The sequence below is a fragment of the Tenrec ecaudatus genome, chromosome 10 (assembly GCF_050624435.1).
Source record: "Tenrec ecaudatus isolate mTenEca1 chromosome 10, mTenEca1.hap1, whole genome shotgun sequence".
Classification (NCBI taxonomy): Eukaryota; Metazoa; Chordata; class Mammalia; order Afrosoricida; family Tenrecidae; genus Tenrec; species Tenrec ecaudatus.
Window position 1 is genome coordinate 74,490,991 of NC_134539.1, and position 15,267 is coordinate 74,506,257.

At 52.9% G+C, this 15,267-nt stretch overlaps 1 protein-coding gene across 1 annotated transcript in view; it reads right to left on the minus strand.

Moving 5' to 3' along the window:
- The window catches only part of CFAP77 (cilia and flagella associated protein 77), a 172,306-nt gene that overhangs the window by 20,974 nt on the left and 136,065 nt on the right, over positions 1–15,267 (minus strand). The gene's annotated exons all lie outside the window — the stretch shown is intronic.

Here is a 15,267-nt window from a genome sequence, read left to right on the forward strand (position 1 = left end):
AAAACTACACATATCCTTTGTCCATCTTAATTGTTATTGATCTTTTTATTATTGAGTTTTGGGAGTTACTTATGTATATTATGGATATGAGTCCTTTAATAGGAGAGATGACTTGCAAACAGTTTCTCTCGTTCAGTCGGCCATCTTTTCTTTCCTTATGGTGTTCTTTGCAGCACAGAAGTTTTTGATTTTGATGAAGTATAGTCTAATTCCTTTTCTTCAGGGGCTATCTAAAAATTTTCTTTTTATGTAAATATCTTAATGTAGCATCAAAAGACAAGACTTTTTAGAATGCTTAGCTATTTCTTGGAATGACCGCTCAAGGGCATCGTGGTTCATAGCTTTCATTTCATCCTTTGCCCGTAGCTCAGCTGTTATCAAACACACACTGGGAATCTACCAATTTCAGCAGCTCTCCTAGGCTGATGGTGACTGATGGCAGTGTTGTGTGATAGAAGCTTTTCAGGCGGAACCCTCACTTGAGAGAACGTGTGCAGTGATTGATTAGTAAGGTCTGCAGGGGCCATGTGTTTTACTCAAAGAAATCAAAACAGAAACTCTCATAATAATAATAACAATTAACCAATATATTATCATAGTTAAATTGTGTACTTTTAGTTAGCACCCTAGGGAAAAGATACCCCCATTTATCTGCCTTTTAGGCTCTCCTTCTCAGATGACTCGGGTTACCTGTGACCAGAATGGCCAGTGCAAAGGTGATAGGCAGCTGCAGAAGAAGGTGAAGGAATAAGATGAGTGAGATGAGGAAGCCAGTCAGAGGCTTGACGAAGGAGCCGGGGGTGGAATCCCCAAGGGCTTGATTATTTAGAGAGCAGCCCCAATTTGGCGTGGGTGCAGGGACTAACAAATGTTCCCTTAGTCATCTCAGGGGAGAATAATACATGCCACATTAAAAAAAAGTGGCTTCTACTTTTTAAACCATTAAATCTTTATGTAAGGTGTCCAGCAGAGACACACGCTTGCAGCCCGCAGCACTCTTGCTTTAAACCAGCCTGTAATCAGAGTATTTCCCCAGATGGAACTTCGAATATGGCTCTGCAAAGGTCCCTAGCTCTAGTCTAGCTCAGAGCAGCGTTTGCCCACACATCCGCCTGAGCTGGGCTGTTGTCAAACGCCCCTCTCAAGCAGCGGCCTTTTCTCCTGCGCCTCAACCTGGGTTCTGTCCTCCGACTTTGCGTCTTGGCTTCTCTTTGAAACACCTCCGCCCGAGAAGAAATGTCATGCTGGAAGTTCTTGTGCGTGAGCCAAGCACCACCCGGGGAGGGACGGGGGCCCCCATCCTGGAGCCCCCCATCCAACACACACCCCGGGATGCAAATGATAACCGCAGAGCCATCACTTGTGAAGCTTGACAGAAAATAATGAGAAACACTAAATCTTTTATAAGGTCAACACTCGGCTTAGCCGAGCAGCTGTCAAACAAGAAAAGAATTTAGCGCCCGAGCCACGCAACTTCCATCGGCTCATTAAACCCAACAGGGCCCGGCCTGGCGTGGCAAGGAGGCGCGGGCCTTTCGTTTGGTGTCAGTAATTTGCAGCGGAGGAGGCGAGAAGAAACAGCCAGCGCCAAAGGGGCCTAGGGGATGGCTGGGGAATCGTTAGCGCGCCAGGAGCGGCCTCGGCTCCTAATTGGAAGCATTGGGCATTATCAACGGAGGATTTGCCTCAGTTCCCTGACAGCTAGTGGGCCCAAAATGATCGCCCACTTGTCAGTGTAAAAGACCATTAAAAACAAACCATTTTGATTTAATTGGAGACGGTGCACTGTGGGGCCAGGTGAGCAGGTGAGGAAACTCATCAACCGCAGCTCACCCAAGCTGCCGCCTCTCCCCCTCTGTGCGACGGGGTGGGGGCGGCGGGGGCAGGAGAGGGCTTGTGCTTCCCAGACCTCTTGCCTTTCAAAAACTCCCTGAGAACGGAGTGGATGGTAGGCGGAAGGAGCCTTTGAGGTCTGTTTCCAATGGGCTTGTCAACAAATACTGTGCCGATCTGAGCTGCAGGAGAGGGCCGGAGCGGCTTCTCAGTTTACCGCAGCACCCAGGTGCTGGGAGCCTGCTTGACTCTAGGTCGGCTGGAGGGTCTCCGTCTGCAAGTGGGCAGTGGGGTGTGCCAGTGGGGCCCCCCTCCTCTCTCAGCCTGCCTGTCCCACTTAGAAAAAGCAAGCTAGGGATGGCCCCAGAAGACTCATCTCCAGTTAAGAGTGGAACTTCGTCATTTCTCTTACCAAGTGAGAGCTGATAAGGGAGTCAGTGAAGGAGAAGAGTTGATGGAGGCCCGTCTTCGAAGTCTTTGCAAATGGGACAGCCACTTTGCAAATGGGTCATGCGGGATGGGCTCTCTGCAGTATTCCTCCAATGGAGGGCCTTCAATGGTGTTGGCAGTGCCTGCTTGAGAACCTCGCACGGGCTCCATAAGAAGATTCTACTTGCTATAAACACTAACCTAAGCTCCTGGTACAGCCAGAATACTCGTCTAAGGCAAGGAGGGTGAGACTCTGTCTCCCGTACTTTGGACATGTTGTCAGGGGAGGTCAGTCCCTGGAGAAGGACATCGTGCTTGGTACAGTGGAGGCGCAGTGAAAGAGAGGCAGGCTCTCGATGGATGGACATCGGGGCTGATACCCTGGGCTCAAACTTAAGAACCATTGTGAAGATGGCACAGGACCTGACGGTGTTTAGTCCTATTGTACCTGGGGTTGATATGAGGCAGCCTGACCGCCCTTAACAACAACAGGCTCCTAGTGGTTTCACCCGCCCAGGGTGGGGGTGGGTGCCCCCAAGCACGCAGAGTGTCTCCCTGTGCAGAGCTTTTGAACCAGACCATAGATCACTCATCCCGGAGATGGTACGGTTTGCATGTTGCTTCTCTGTACTCAGCACATCGTGTGTACTTGATAAATATTAATTGGCGCTTGCTGGATCTCTGAGAGGTCTGTCTATTTGTGTATTAATCTCACCCCCATCTCTCAAAGTGGCAAGCTCATCTGATGCCTCCTGCTTCTTGGACAAGACACCTGTAGCACCCACAGTGCTGGAGGGGCCTCTTAGGGCAGGGAGAGGGTGAAACCGCCCAGGGAGCCCCTCATAAGCTGCTACTGTTGGTGTTCAAGAAGGGTCAGGCGGGGAAGAGACACCAGATCCCTGGTGCGCATCAAATTCCCAAGCTCCAAGTTTTGCTGCCGAATTGAGACGATGGCGCTTCCTTAATTACTTTCTCTGGAAATTTACCTGACAGTGCTTTCTCAGGTAGTGCAAGCAGTTCTCCAAGCGCACGGTGCCTCGGCTGACAGAGGCTTTGATTTTGTGCTCGGTTGCAAATGAAGTCCTTTGCCGAGCCGTCCACGCAGGGCCTGCCCATCAGAACTTTGTCGCTGATTCGTATGGGCTGTGACCAACTCCTGTGTGATTTCCAAGGACGCTGGGCACACATGGGTGCATGGTGTCGACAGCTCACAGGGGTCGGGGCAAGGTAGTGGGATTGGTGATTTCTCCTTCTCGCTGATCAGATAAGGAGTAGGAAGAATTATTTCTGGTGTCACCTCTAAAGACAAGAACATTTTTTTTTAATGCTTGACGGGCCCAATCTTCTCCAGTCACAAACAGGAATACTAAGAGTCAGCTCTCCTCAGCCAGACAGCACGGACACTCATCCTATATTCTAGCCACTACTCTGTGGCAATACCAGCAACGTAGGGGCTTTTAAAGAGCTTGGCATAACTCGGCTGTTAGAAGTGCCAGAAAGACAACAATTCTCTGCTGGTTGGCTGGCTGGACTGATGGTCGGTTGACTGGAAGGGGATGGGATGGGATGGATAGATGGATGGACAGAACAACAGAAGGATGCTTGGCCAGATGGCTGGTTGACTGGACTGGATAGGTGTGGGTGTGTGGATGGATGGATGGATGGATAGCTTACAACAAGCCAATAGAACCCTGAGAACCACATTATGATTCAAGCATCCTCACGATCCCCTTTGTCTTCATTGGTCAGCTTAACTTCTAAGTGGAAAAGATGTTGTATTGTATTCTCTTCAATAATTATAGTATGTCTCTGTGTTAGTCTGGGTACTTTAGAGAAACAAATCTACAGAAACTCATGTATAAGAGAGAGTTTATTATAAAGGTTAAGTGTGCATCAAGAAAACATCCCAACCCAGTGCTGCCCAAGCCCACAAGTCCAACATTAACCCATATGTCCAATACCAATCCACAAAGTCTTCCTCCCTCTCACAAAACAGACACAATGATGCCGACTGCAGGAGGAAAGTCAAATCAGTGAATGTGTAAGCATCTCAGCTCTGGCAGGGGTCTCCACATGGCTGCTCCAGCACCTAGGGCTGCATCGAGGTAGGTCCATGTGGCTTCTCCTTGGGGATGTCTTACAGGAAGTGACCCTTGCCAGCTGAAGCAGGGAACTGCTAAGGCAGCTGCACCCTGGTGCGACCATCACAAAGCAAGAGACTCAAGAACTAGAAAGGTGAGACTCACTGAGCCATGTATTCCTCTGCCCTTCAATTAACCCCACATGTGTTTATTGGCCAGGTTGGCACAATAAACTAACTATCCCAGTCTCCTTACAAGTGATTTGAAGGGGTCTGACCAATTGTACATGATGTGAAATAAGATAGTCAAATATCATATAAGACAGAGACTGCCTGAAGAAAGAATAGAAACGTCACGTCCTCAAGTTGAACATATTCTGAGTGTTGGACCATTTGTGTCATGTGAAGCAAAAATGAAGCATGTCCTATCAGGTCAACCATAGTCTCCGCCCCGCCCCTTGCATAAAAGAAGAGATAGCGCTCAATGGAGAGGAACAAGGGGTTTTGACGCAAACAGATCTGAATTCCTACGACTTTAACAGCCACATACCAGGGACCTATTTCTCTTCTACAAAATGAAAATCATGTTACCCACGCCATGAGGTCACTGTGTGCCAAGCCCCTGGCATGGTGCCCGTTAAACACAGTAAACATTCAAGACATGGTGACTTGACATGATATCCCCCCGCCCCCCAGTGCATCGCCGCCAATTCCAAGTCATGGCGACCCTATAGACCAGAGTAGACTTGCCCCATCGGGTTTCCAAGACGGTAAACCTTCACTCTTTGTTTCACATGCTTTGGACATGTTCTCAGAAGGTCTGGTCCCTGGGATAGGACATCATGTCTAGCAAAGTACAGGGTCAGTGAAAAAGAGGAAGACCCTATGGATGGACATTAGTAGCTACAATAATGAGGTCCAACACCGGATGGTGTGGGACCGGGGAATGCTTCATTCTGTTACACTTAGCATCCATAAGGGCCAGGCTTGACGTGCTAGCACCTAACAACAGATGATCGCTATTAGCACACACACCTGACTATATAGAATTGTTCTGCAATTGTCCTCAAGCAGGAGCTTTTCACATAGATTCGTGTGTGACCCAAGTGGCGGTGATGAGCATCTTCAACCACATTTTCTTTCAGAGCCTTATAGAAATGCCGCTGAAGTTGAGCGATGGCCGTTGGCAGCTGGATGAGGGCCACAGTAGCTGGTCACAGCTGAGAGATCTTCACTGCCCCACTGTCATGCCAGGTTCGGCTGGGGCATGCTCAGAGTTTTGTTCAGAAGGAGCGCAAGAACTTAGGGATGTGTAAGGAATGGTGTCTGTCTTCATGTCTTGGAAGGAGTGCCACTGAGCGAGAGCAGGTGATTCCACAAGTTTCCAGAAGGAAGAAACACACCAGGAGGTGGGAGGCGGGAGAAGGCAGATTTGGGCCAAACTTGTGAGAGAAGTTCATTATCTTTACCCAAACGAAAAATCAAAACCCATCGCCACCCAATTGATTCTAACTCATAGTGATCCTCAGGGTCTCCAAGACTGCAGACCGTTATGGAAGCACCAGCCTTCTCTCACAAAGCAACAGCGGGTTTGAACCTCCGACCTTGCCATTAACAGTCCAGTGCCTAACCCACAGCACCTCTAGGGCTGTTTAGCAGGGGACAGCCAATCGTCAGTAGTCACGCTTCCTTTTCTATCAAATATAAGAAAGTGTCCCCACTCCCATTGTAAATAGACACTGTAAACATAGCTGCATAAGCAAATGTGCTATCTCTATTTTCACAACAAAGAGAATCAGCATACCATCAAACAAAAGAAACAGCTGAGAGTGGCATTGATCTTGGCCTAGGCAGCTGGGGAAGTTGCTTATTGAAAACTCATATTTGGGGTTACCCCAGACCTCTTGGAACAGAGCCCTGGAGTGAGCCTGCCTTTTACACATCTTCTTAGAGGCCCCTGGGCACTGCCAAGTTTAAGAACCATTGGCCTAGAGAAGCCGACCGTGTCTGTGCTGAGGACATTTCATTACAGAATTGCATTTGCTCCTGTTAACACGCCCATTTTACAGATGCGGAAACAGGGGTGGGTGCAGGGCCAGGGCTGGCTGGCATCTAAGGCCTGCCTCTGGGGCTTCTGAGCCCACGAGCTCACACTTTGCTCAGTCTCTGTTTTGTGCCTCTTGACAAAGGATGGCTGGATCCCAGATCGACCAGTACCTTCCTTTTTAGTTTGGGGCCAACCTGCACTTTAAAAGATGCTTGGTGGGTTTTTGCGTTAAAAAAAAAAAATCAAAGTCTAGAGGCCTTTTATGGCAGTGGGAAGTCTGGTTTATTGCAAGAGATTAAACCGGCCAGAGCAGGGCTGGCCACGGTCCTCTGGACAACTATAAAACCTCTGCCTGCTGACTGCGCCCCACGTCTCCCCACAGCTCCTGCATTTAGTCTCGTCCTGACCCTTGACCTCAGTTACAGTCCTGAGTAGTTATTGGCCCGCAGCCTGGAGGCAGCCAGCCAGAGGGTCCAGCCCCCACTCTGCCACTGGCTAGCTGTTAACGTTGGCTTCCTCGTCTTTGAAGTACAGTGACACACATGGACCACAGGGCCACTGAGAGTGTGGACATCAAGCTGCAACGGTTCCCCCTGACACTGGAGAAGTGCTCAGGACAGGGGTGCTGCCGCCGCCTCGTCTGTTATTACTGCCACGAGGAAACCGCGTCTTTAGGATGGCTTCCTTCGTATCCTCTCTGTACAAAACGCCCACTTGATGATGAGCTTTGCACTGTCCGAGGACATCGCTGCCCAGGACCCCTTTGAGAAGAAGAGGAGAAGTCAGAACAGCACCGTCTGGTCTCACCTTCTCCCAACGTGTGTGCACGGAATGAACCTGGCATCCCCGAGGGAAAGCCAACCAGACCGCCTTCGCTGCCGGTGCCCATTAGATAACAAGCTATGCCTACATTTCCATTCATCTCCCTGGCCCTTGTGACGAAGCCTGGCTGGAAGAACCCTTGAGTGGCTCCGAGGGATGGTCTTCGAACGTTGCTATCTGCTGGGACCTGCCCCGATTGGGCGTTGCAACTTGGGCTTGCGAGGGTGCCAACTACTTCATCGGAACAGAGGCAGACGACTGGGAACAACAAAGAAGTCATTGTTCCAGAGGTGGCGGGCCCAGGCTCCTCTTCAGCCAGAGGGGTCCTCTGTAGATCATCACAGATTCATGCTCTTGGGGATGAGCTGGAAGCTAGAAGAAGAAACTGGGGACTCTGCCCCCAAATCCCATCCCCTCCCCAAATTCCACACGAGACTTGTGCTCTCTCTAGAGATGAGAAGTGTGTGAGAAACTGAAACAAGCTTTCTATTTGCCGTCGACATTGACTTTGAAATGTTTCCACACTCAATGGGAAGAAGTGTCTTTTAGGGTAAACTTTTAGGTAAACCTCAGGGGCTGGAAAGATGGAAGGGGCCACCAGGCTGGTGGGGGCCAATAGGAGGTCCTGGGTGGCTGGACTAGCCTTGCGGGCAGCACCAGTATCAGGCAGCTTCGAGGCGGCCTCCTTGGGTGCCGCCACAGGCATCTGTGGTCTTCCTGGAGGACCCGGTTCCTTCCGCTCTAGGAACGTAGCCATTTTTCTCCCTTTCCCTTGGTGCTGGTCCCCAGAGCTCCCTCCCTGGCTATTTGTGACTTGCCAGTATTTGAGCAACAATGTCACCTCCTGAGCAGGTGCCTAAAAATGCTCTACTTCTGCGGGGCTGGATTATGTAAAACCAATTAAGCCCCTGCTTTTATCGCTACTGAGAGAGCTGCTCTGCATGCTGATCCAATTTATAATGAGGGGGTATCTGTATTTAGGGAAGAAATGCCAACTGCATCAGGGTCTCTGAATCATTCTTCCCAGTGCCCCGTTTCCGCGTGTGACACATACCATGCCTGTGCTCGGCGCCCGACATGGAAACACAGGGTAATTCTTATTCCAATGTAAGAGAGCGACAGGAGTCTTAAAATACCTTGCTGGTGTGGAGGTCTCGGGGAGGGGCAGGCCGTCGGAGAGTTCTGTCTCGCCCAGGCCTGGAGAGAATGACTCTGGGGTTGAAAAGAGATGGGTCATTCTCTCTCGCTCTAGTTGTTAAAATTTCAAGTCTTAAAAAAAATTATTGTTATCTCTTTGCAAAAATAGGTACGCCGAGTGATCCTCATCTCATTGCCTACAGAATGCCTTTTTTTTGGGAAGGCTCATCCACTTTGTGGGGTCCCAAGGTGAGGTAGAGGCAGCGGGTGGAGAGACTAAGAACCCCACTCTCTGCGCTGAGCCCAGGGTTCCCTTCCAGGCAGTTGTGATTTGCAGGAGAGCTTGGAGGTAGGAAAGAAAATCCTCGTCTTCGACTCAGCAGCTCTCACTAATCAACCGCGGCTCCGGGGTCACGGCTCCACTGGCTGTGCTGATATTGGCCGGGCTGTTGGGGAGCCTGGGGCCCAGGAGAGCCGAGGCAGGGTTAGCCTTCCACAAAGAGAGAAGTCTGATCCAGCATTTGGGGCACAAAAGCCTGTAAATCAAACTGTTAGCTTAATAGCTTGGGGCATTATTCTAAAGCAGTGGGGCTGAAACCCAAAGCCAAATGAAAATACAGTCAATTTGTTCATACTTTAGTGACTGAATGACTATGTAATGTTGGCGGAGATCAGGCCTACACAGGAGCAGCAAGGGCTACTGAGGCAGAGGAAGGGTGGACTGGGCTGGAAACCACCGGCTACTTGGGCAAACAGCCTCTTGGTAAAAGGGACTTTTGTGGTGCTGGTGGTGGTGGTGGTGGTGATTCGGTGCTATTAACTCAGTCTGACTCCCGGCCACCCTGTGTGCAGCAGAGCCAGACACCGCCCGGCCTGGTCCTGCGCCATCCTCACATTTGCCCTTAGGTTTGTGCCCATCGTTACAGCCAGTACGTCAACCCATCTTCTCGAGCGCCTTCCTCTTTCTTCGCTCCCTGTCTACTTTACCAAGCATGATGTCCTTCTCCAGGGACCAGTCGATCCTGACATGTCCAAAGGATGTGAGGCGAATTCTTGGCTTCGTTCCCTCTGTGGAGCACTCTGGCAGTGCTTCTTCCAAGGCGGATGGGTTTGTTCTTGCTCGGGTCCACCGTCAATGTTCAGGAAGATCACATGATGCGTGGAAAGTGGCACTGGGTGAAAATGCTGACAAGACCTCTTCCGCATGTTGACAAGTACGGATGTTGATTTAAGGGCTGAGGTGGGCTGAAACAAGCCATGGAGCTTTCAGTGGCCGCATCCGCATGTGAGAGCTGGACATGGACTAGGACAGAACGGAGAAGAATTGATGCCTTTGTGTTAGGGTGCTGGAGCATGCGGAAAGGACCATGGCTGCCCAAAGAACGAACAGCTCTGCTTGGTCCATAAGGATCCACACTTGGGAAGTGAGCAGGCTTCACTGCTGGGGTCCAGGGCTGGCCTGAGAGTGTTATGCCTGATGAAACCCGAATGCAAAAAACTGGGCGTGCCCAGCAGCATGCTAATGTTCAGTGAGACAAGGGAAGGACTGGCTGAATGGGTGGCTTGAGCATGGGGAAAGGCACCCAGAAAGGGAACTCTCAGCCTTCCAAGAGGTTTAAATTAAGGGGTGGGGGGCAGTCTCTATGGGTTCTGTAGAAGTTACTCAGGGTAAAACTTCAAATAATTCTGAAAAGAGCATCCGAGAAAGCAAAAATCAGTTTACCTCTGTCCCCAGAGGTCCTCACTGTTACCACTGGGAAGGCCCCCCTTCCGGGTGTTTGCCGCATGCACACGTGAGTACACATAGATATGTGGGAGGGGGGCTCTTATCCCAGGGAGGTCACACCACACAGGCAACCAGTGTTTCCCACCCAGCATTCTGCCAGTGAAGTAGCCGTGAGTACAGGTCAAAGTCATTACTGTCAGCGCTGTGTGAGTCTACCAGCATGTGCCGAAGCCGTTGTCTGGTTGCAGGTGGCCTGTCACGGTGTTACTGGTGTTATGTATTGGCGCTGTCTTCAGCTGTCAAGCAGACCCATCTTGGGCAGATGTCACTAGCAGTCCTTCTTTATGGCTGGTCATAGTGTGTGTGGTTCAGACTGAGACCCTCTGAGAGCAGAAAGGAGTGCTCTGGGCAAGCATGGACAACAGGCTTGAAATAGGACCGTGCTGCTGTGCTGGGCCGGTGTGTGGGGGTGGGGTGGGGTGGGGTTGGAGTCTGCTGGCAGAGAGCCCCGAGAAGGCTTCTGCAGAAGGCCTGCGAACAGGGTAGGTGTTATCAATGAAACTGGGTCCCCCAGAAAGCCATGTGGAAGTCCTAACCCTGGGCACCAGTCAATGTGGTCTGGCTTGGAAACAAGGTCCAAATCCAAACGGAGTGGCTTCCTTAGAGAAGAGAAAAGGCCACAGGCAGAGAGAGGAAGGGCAGTTATATGGAGATGCAGCCACAGATTCAAAAGCGCCTGGGGTGACCAGAAACTTGGGGAGACCAGTCGCATCATCCCCCAGAACCTTTGGAGAGAGGCTGGCTCTGCCAGTGCCCTGAGGTCAGACTCCTAGGCTACTGTGGACTCCAGGAGAAGGGGAGACTGAGCCACGCTTCACTCTGCTGCTCACAGGCTCACTAGGAGTTGACACAGCACAAGGACCACAGCGATGTAAGACAACCCGTTTCTGTTCTGATAAGCCACATACTTTGTGGTACTCGGTTCCATGAGTCTGAGGACACGAACACCGAGGGCCAGCCTGGGCTGTGGTCCTGTTTAACGTGGCCGGGTCACGCCCACACCACAAACTTGGGCTGTGGGACCAGCTAAGCTTGGTCTCTCAAGACCACTTCCCATCTGGGAGCACTGGATATGTGGAGTGGCGTGTCTCCAAACGCTCCCTGCCCACCCACCCCAGGCGCACAGCCGCCAGCAACAGGGCAGCAGCGCTCCGCGTTACCCCCGACCTCCAGGACCGGGCCGGCCAGCACACAGGGACACAATGACAAGGCTTGTGAGTGAATGCTCACCTTGACCTCTGCCCCAGCAGCTGGGCAGCAGGGAGCAGACGCTGCTAACCCTCTTACACACATCTCATTGAATCCTTTCTGCACCCTGCAGGGAATGGGCATTCACCCATTTCACAGAAAACTGGGCCTCCGATCTCACCACTGGGCTCAGAGGCAGCCACCTGACTGGAAGACGGTGGCAGAGTTCTGTGTGACACAGGTCAGGCTGACCCTGGAATCAGCGCAGGACCAGCCAGATGGGCTTCTCTCCATCCCCTGAGCTCCATCACACCCCAGAGAAGGCCTTGGAGATATCCAAGCTGGCAGCTCAGAGACCGACAGCCCAAACCCAAGTGCCACTTCCTTCGGTGGCTGGGAGACCTGAGTGCTCGGCTGGCCCCAAATGAGGCACAGAAAAGGGTGTGCGCCATCACCCCTCCCGGACAGACACCCCCACCGCAGGCATGTCTGTGAGCGGTGAGTCAGAATGATAGAGGTCTGGCTGGAAGAGAAGCGACTGCCACGCCCTCATTTTCAGATGTGGAAACTGAGGCCCCGGGAGGGTTGGGCCAGGTCTCTCTGCTGGCAGGGGGCACTTGCCAGCAGTCAGTGGAGCCTCCCTCCCTTTTTCTCTCCCTCCATCTCAGGCCCTGGCCTCTCCTTGGCTGCTGCAAGTCCTGTGGACCAGAAAGAGAGCACGTCCTTCTCCTCTAGGCCTCAGTCTGTCCGCGAGGGACAGTGCAAGGGACCCTGGAGGTCCTGGGGCAGTGCGGTGGGTTCCCCCCCTGGTGGCGGGCGGTGCCGGTGCAGGAAGCCAGCTTGCTCGCGTGCACGCGGACCCAGCCGAGTGGCGGCCTCTCGCCCTGCCTGCTGCTTTTCCGTGTGAAAGGTGTTTAATTATTTCTGACAGAGTTCAGCGTCGACATCTGTTCGTGAGCGGGAGAGTCCATTTAGGCGATCCATCACCCTGACAGGTTCAACTATTTTGGAAGCGCCTTTTCCCTACATAGTGGGGTGAGGGGGTTGATGAGAAGGCGGGGCAGGCGGATCTGTAGGGGTGAGGCACAGACAAAGACCCTCCTGGGGCTTTGATCAGGCTGCCCCCCCACTTGCTGCTCTACAGCCTGGCCAGAGGAGGAGCCAGGCTCAGGCCCAAGCTGTGGGTGCTGGAGTCTGGCGGATGAGCCAGGGGGCTTTCAGTAGTTCAGTGCAGGGACGTGTAAATCCCTCCTGCAGTCCGGGCTGCCCTGGGAAATCTTTCCTCCCAAACATCTCTGATCACCTCCTGGGTGCTCGGCCCTGGGGGAAACAGGAAGTGGGACGACGGCTTGCACACCAGAGTGAAGAATTTCAGGGCAGGAAAATGTCACGAAGGGGAAGGGGGCCCTTGATAAAGTGGGGGCCTGTTGTGGGGAGCTGAGTGGTCAGAGAAGGCGTCCTTAGGCGGCATCACAGACCAGCCTAGGGGCTGGGCAGCCCACATTGAACCTGGGAGTCCCCTCCTGGCCAAGCATGTTCCTGCACCGCTCTGGGCCTTCGTTCCCACGTCAGTAGAATGGGTATGTCACACCCGCCAGGTGATGCATGTCCAGCGCGTGGCCCCTGTGGTTAGGTGCTGTCAGAATCAGTTCCATCTCAGAACAACCCTGAGTATGGCAGAAGGAAACGCCGCCGGGTCTGGCGCCATCCTCACGGCTGTTCTGTTGCAGCCCAGTGCTGAGCCCCGGTGTCGACCCATCATGTCCAGCATCTTCTTCGTGTTCTCGGTCCTGCTACTTTACTAAATACGACCTTCTTCCCAGAGGCTGGTCTCTCTGGCTGTTGTGCCCCAAGGATCCGAGAGCCAGTCTCACCATGCTTGCTGTTCAGAAGCATTCCGGCTGCAGTCTTCCCTCAAGACCATGTGCTTCCCAGACGGTACCTTTGCACAGGTGCACACAGCCTCCTCTTGCTCCTGAGGCGCGCCTGGCAGGTATCAGACTACCAACCTTGCCGACCCCTGGCACCATCAGGGCTCCTTGGCACACAGTGAAACCAAGCATCACTCTAAACTCACCACCATCAAGCTACTGCCGACGCATGGCAACCCTACGGGACAGGGTAGAACGGCCCCCGGGCTTTCTGAGGCGGCAACGCTTTAAGGGAACAAACCTCCTCTCTCCTTAAGAGTGGCTGTGGGTTTGGAGCCCAGGCCTTGCAGTCGGCAGCGCCAAGGGTAGCCCACTATGCCACCCGGGGTTCTGGCTCACAGCAAGGATTCCACAAACACACTGGTGTTCTTTCCCCGATAGGCAGCGCTCTGGGGACCTGAGGATCTCTGCTGAACCATACAGGATGATGCCCAGGGGCCATCCCTGTTTCAGGAGTCTCACCTAAGTCCTCACTCCCCTCTACCTCCAGGAATCCTGAGAAGTGGGGGGTGAGCATCCTCAGAACAGATGACGACCCCCCGTGCACACAGGAGCTTGCATTTTTACCCACATTCTCATATCCTGTGATTCACCGTGAGCAGCACCCACAAGCTTGGGCCCTGACGTCGCACGAAGTCACAGCCCAGACCCAGCCATTCGCTTGGCAAGGCAGTCACACACCACTCCAATGCTCAGCCATCCAAGGGGGATGATCATGCTTGCTCCGCCTGGTCCCAAATAAAAGGTGGTCATTGCTTCCTTCGTGTTGCTTAGAGCCCCCACCTGAGGACAGGGAGCGGCCCCCGGGAAGCTAGTCAAACTCTCGCTTTTGAAAATAGAAGCTCATTAATTCGTGTGTGCACGGGAGCGCATGCAATGGCCCAGGCCCCGAGAAGCTGCACAGGTGTGTGAAACAAGGGGCCTCCAACACGGAAGTATCGGTGCCCCCCAGGAGTGCAGCGACAGAAGGCCCCTGTCCTGCTCTGTTGGGGGATGCTCTGCCTGCATCCTCCTCTGACCTTTGGCTTGCATAAAGCTGTGGGGTTGGCTGTAAATGGAAGAGAAAGATGAGGCTTTCCGCTCCCATGAAGAGTTACAGTCTCGGAAACCCCCAGGGGCAGCTCTCCTCCACCCGATAGTGTCGCCATGGGCCAGAACAGACCCGACGGCAGTGCGTTTTTGTTGCGTTTTGTTTCCTGTCGTTTCGTCCTGTGTGGGGTCCAGAGTCGATGCCACAGAGCAGCGCACCAGGTGAGTACTTGCGTGGTCCTGGTCCTCCCTCGAGCAGGATCCCTGGATGCAGATGCCCCATGGACATCCGGGGAATGAGAGAGAAAGGAGCAACGGGGGCAGCAAAGGCCAGGAGGAGGCAGCGGGAGGAAACTGCAGAGTGAGGAAGGGAGGTGACGCAAGGCAGCGGGAGGCAGCACCCTGAGAAAAGCCGGAAGTCAGAGCGTTAGAGAAGCTGACAGGGAGGGTCCACTTCCAGAAGAGTGCTCCGTCATGTTCTTCCCTGGACACGCCGCGTGTGCTCCGAGGTCTCGGCCCTGCGGGCGGACAGGCAGCGAGGCGCGTGGCCACCGGCACATGCTGACAGAGAGGCCCATCAGGGCGGGTGGGTGACATGGCCAAAGCAGTTTCTCCCGCGAGCGCGGCTGCTTGTTCGAGTGCATTAGTCTCAGGAAGGCACCGTCCCCTGCATTGCCTAAATCGCAGTTCAGCGCAACACAGCACCGCGTCCGCGCTGGCCAGGAGCGCTGTTTGTGCAGCTGTCAGCCTGGCGGTCGGGCATGTCCCTTGTGGCCACACAGAAAAGCTCAGCCCCCTTTCATCTGGGAGCCACTGTCCCGTTTTCTCATTTCCCTTCCTCTGCACAACATCCACCCTCGGAGCTCTCACGCTGCTTTTTAAATCATTGTATTGGGGCTCCTACAACTCTTATCACAATCCATACAGACGTCAATTATGTAAAGCAAACGTATACTTTCATTGTCCTCATCATTCTCAAAACACT